Raw genomic sequence first — 4,843 nt, forward strand, 5'->3', positions numbered from 1 at the left:
TGCTAGGGGACGAGCAGCAGCAACATCACAGCCACCTGCCATGGAAATAGGAACTTTATCATCTCTCTTGCAAAACGTAGAGCACAACATCTCCTAGATTTGCTTACACTGGCAGACATTTCATTTGGTCTTTGGTGGTACTTGAGGATGCCTTATCTGGGAGAACAAAAGAAAACAGTCAGAGCTTTTTGGAAATTACATGTTCAAAATGAGCATAATAGACACACGGGAGCACAATCCTGTGTGTGTCTCTGCAGGTGTGCTGTGAGGAGCAGAGCGAACATGATGGGTGCCCAGCGTGAGCCCAAGTGCTCAAACAAAGCAGAGAGCTGAGCTGCCTTCCTCAGAAACAGGGCCAACAGATGTCATCCCCACAGGATGCTGATAAGCAACAGCAACTGCCTCCCTCAGGGCACAGAGCGGCACCCAGCAGGGCTTCAGGCTTCACAGGGAGGCAAGTGGCACCAGGGGACCCGGCCATCGCAGGAGCCACCCATCCTCCTCAGGACACCCCACACTTCATCCTGGGCACCTCAGCAAGCACCATGTCCTGGGTACAAGGATGCCACAGATAAATACAGGTTCCCCAGGAACTCAGCTGCCTGGGAGAAAGAAAATCCAAGCAGGAAAAATCGTTATCCACGTTAGCAATAACCTGCAAGGAAAGGCAGAGGCCAGTGGCAGTCATGGCTTCAGAACAGTGATTTGGGATTATTTTAATTTTTTTTAGCTGCTTATTAAGTGCCACAGTAGGGACTTTATTGTGAGAATAGGGATCTTTCTCAGTCTGGCATGCAGGAACTGTGCTCTTTTACATCCTGAGCACTTCCAGGGAAGTCAGCAGATTGGATTTCCAGTTTATTGGTCCAAGAGCCAATCTCCAAAGCACATGATGTAAAACCTGCTCTGCAGCTCTGCCTGGGATTGCCTGGGTGCAAACTCCCAGGGCTACTTTTCCCAGAACAAGAAGTGCCATAGAAGTTAATTTATTTCTCAGTCTCTTTCCCATCTTTTAATCAAATCTGACCTTGGTTTCTGTCTGATGAATCTACACATGAGCTCACCTCTGCTTTGCTTTCTGGGATAGGTGAGCGTGGGAAAGACCTTTAGCATATTACAGGGGATACAAGAGACCAGTGACCAACACAAGCTGCCCCACAAAGCAGATCCTTGAGTTTCGAGAAATGCTGGAGTGCTGAGCTGGAACAGGGCTGAAGCCACAGACCTCAGCGTGCTCCCAGGTGGGTGCTGACTGCCCTGGCCCCAGAGCTCTGTGCTTGGCTTCCTCCTCACCTGTTTGTGTAGAAACCTCTTGCCCAACTCAGGCAATGCTGCCATCCCATAGCTCCCCCCACATCACAATATGGGTCAGAATCCCCAGCAGGATCAAGCTGCTTGGTGCAATCTCAAGGAGCTAAAGCACCACTGCTAAATCCACTAAATGGATGTTTGTCCACTCAATCTAGAGCTTTAAGCACACATACAGAGCCTCAGGGCAGACAGGCACACATCTAAAGGCTCCATTTAAAATTAAAAAGCCTCTAAAGTAAGTGCCTGAGCTACAGGTTAAAATAATTTACATCGTGTGGCCGCAGCTCCCGCGCACAATCTCTGCACACATCAGAGCTCTGCACACTCAAATGCTTGGCTATGACAAGGGGAGGGCACAGACCTGGCCAGGCTCTGCCCCCACACACGCCCAACTCCAAAATCAGCAAAGACTTGTTATTTTCAGCAGATCTGCAATAGCAGGCATGGGACTGGAGGCCAGGGAGGAGGTGGGGGGGGGCAGTGCTCAGTGAGCAAAACTAATCCAATCAGAGGGACGTCTCTGTCTCCCAGCAGAGCCACACAAATAGCTGCTCAGCCACAGGGCTGGTCCCCACACCTGGCTCATCCCAAAATCCCCGTAAGTGGAATTACCTCCAAACCAGTCAATATACTCAGTGCTTGACTATTGGGCTTTTTTTTCTATAAGCCATTCTCAGCAGAGCTCAGAGCACTGGCCTGTCAGCTCAGCAGCTGGTCCGGCAATACACACTGCAACTACCTGTGGTATATATATCATCAGCCTGAGATCAGCATTTAGTGTAAATCTTACAAAATATGTCACTCAAAGCTTCAAAATTATGTAATTGGGCACTTCTACAGAAGGAATGTCCATGGGTGAGACCTCAGTGTGGGTTACTCTGCACAGGGTGGGAGAAAGGGAGGGTGAGATGTGGGACACGCAGAGGGTGCGTGCGTGTGCATTAAATAGTTATGATATAATAATAATGCACTATGTAAATATACATATATGTGCCCATAAAAAAAACAAGCTATCCTATAAAAACCCAGAAACTAAATCCATTACATTAGGGTGCAGCCATTTGGCACATACCATTCATTGTGTAGGTTTCCTTCGGTGAGCACAGACAAGGCCGCATCCACTGCTGGAAAATTCAGACAGATTCCCCAAATGGCATATTAATAATGAGATCTTTCAGAGGAGGATCCATGACTCAACCAAGAGGAAAAATGGGTTATTCACTGCACTGAGCCATCCAAGCAAAACAGCAGCTTTTTTTGGGTTTGTTCAGTTTAAACCAGAAAAATGGAGAAAGTAATGAGAGAGATGATGTGGGGCTGTAGCTGCCAGATAATATAAACAGTGAGCCTGTACTGGCATTTTAAAGTTAAAAACCCCACCCTGACAGGCATTTTGTGCCTTGTATGGTTGCATGCTAAAACCAGGAGTAGAAGAAACTGCAAACACCCTTCACCACTGCCTCACCCTGCTCCACCCAAAGCTACAAACTCACCAGTCCTTCCCCAAAAGTCATATCCTGGGTGTAGACAGGGTTAAGGGACCAAACCCACCAGTGCTGGGATGCTTTGGGAGCCTGGTGGCTGTTCCCCTGGCAGTGGCTCCACATGGGACAACCCTGCAGCAGGGAGCACCCAGGGGACCAGCATCATGTGCAAGTGGGGGTGAGTGTGCTGTAGATGCAGAACACACCCAAAAATGTCAAATCCAAGCAAGGCCCTTTGGGGCCCTACCTGTGGGACTGCCAGAGTGGGAGCAGCTCTGTGTTCCCTGTGTGGTTCTGGGGCACAGGGTAATAAATAAGGCCAAAATCCCAGTCAGGCCAGGTGTGCATGGGAGAACCAGAGGGACCCTGTGCAAAGCAACACACAACCCCCTAGACAGCTACAGCAGGGAGCTCAATGGAGTCACTGCAGATAAAGGGCAGGTTACAAAGCTGGCATTTAAGAATTCATTAGCACTGTTAATCTTATTGCTACTACCAAATTATAATGGCTTTCACAACCCAGCTAAATCCAGGGTAACTGCCCATATTAGATGAAAATGTTTGTCATTTAGATGAGTTCAGCTCTGACTTGGCCCCATGATGCCATGGGCTGATTTGAAGATTAATAAAGGCCGTGGCCTATCCCTGCTAGCACTTGCCCTCCAGACTGATAAAATACCACATTTAATTGCTTTAACCTGACTTTTGCCACTTCCTTCCCCTCCCTCTGCCTGTGACCTTCATGTCTGGTGTCTGCTGGGTGCAACTCAAGGCTGGTGGTGAGAGGATGGAGCAGGTTGGCCATGATGGGGGAGACAAAGCCCACAGGCACCAATGCCAGCACCAGTGAGCAGATCAGGAGCCCACAAAGCTGTTATGCCCTCACACAGACAAGCTGCACGAAGCAACTTCTATCTGCAGACCTGCCACAATGTCCTGCCTCCTAATTTAATTATCTCAATGAGATAAAAGAGGAATTAGTGGATTAGTGGCAAGTGGATTTTTGCCATTAAACAAATACTTGAGAGGAACACCAAGCTCTTATACTGCTGGACTGTGGGTCAATTGACTTTTGGGAACCCATTGCCATTGTGTCTAAACAGTGGCCAAATAACATTAATTTTGTATTCAGAATAAAATATAAAAAATAAAATAAAAAAGAAGCCTTCACATCCTCTTCTACAACCACCTCTGAAAATTCAAGCCAGCCCTGCAGCACCATCCCCTCCCAGTGCTTTGCAGTGAGTGCCAACTTTGCAATACTCAAACAACCTATGAGTTAAACCTCCTTTCTTGCCTACCCCGTGGCAGATTCCAGAGTGCAGCCAAAGGAGGATGTTTTACTTGAGTCCTCTCCACATTACAGAGGCTCAAGCAGAAAGCTGCTCCTGCAAGCCTCCTCTGCCCCATCCTTAGCAAGATCTCCCTAACAAGTCACTCAGATTTTCTGTCTGTCATCCCAAGCAACTGCACAAACACAGATGGATGTCAGAGGGGCTGAGCAAAGCAAGCAGACACTCCCTAGGCTGGGCATGTGTTACTGGGTCTCTGCAGGAGGGATGCAGTCATGACACACACCACACTAGAGCAAAGCTGCCGTTTGGAAATCTGCTCAATAGCAGCAGCAGTCACTCCCATGCAGCCCTGACAAGCAGCCATCTATTGGCCTCCTGACAAAGAGCTTCACAAACGACGCAATCAAGAGCCAAGCATAATTTTCAAGAAATACAAATGAGCAAATATCCAGTTGCCATGGCAACTTCAAGAGCCGGACTAGACTTTTATTTGGCAGATTATCAACCACAGCTACGTTGTGCCAGGGCAGCAGAGTGAGGCACCCAGGACCTCACTTGAGGCCAGCAACCAGCTGCTGCTGAGGAGCATCAGCTCTTTGGACAACCTGCCCAAAAACCCTCCACCCTCCCTAACTGACTCCAGGGGATGCACATTCATGGTGCCAGTTGTGATTTATTTCCCTCTTCTGTCACCTGTGTCCTGGCTGTGGCCTCCAGGGGGGACTGGTTTTACAACCAGGAACTGCAGCAGGA

Source organism: Chaetura pelagica, unplaced genomic scaffold (assembly GCF_000747805.2).
Source record: "Chaetura pelagica isolate M959 unplaced genomic scaffold, ChaPel_1.0 scaffold138, whole genome shotgun sequence".
Lineage (NCBI taxonomy): Eukaryota > Metazoa > Chordata > Aves > Apodiformes > Apodidae > Chaetura > Chaetura pelagica.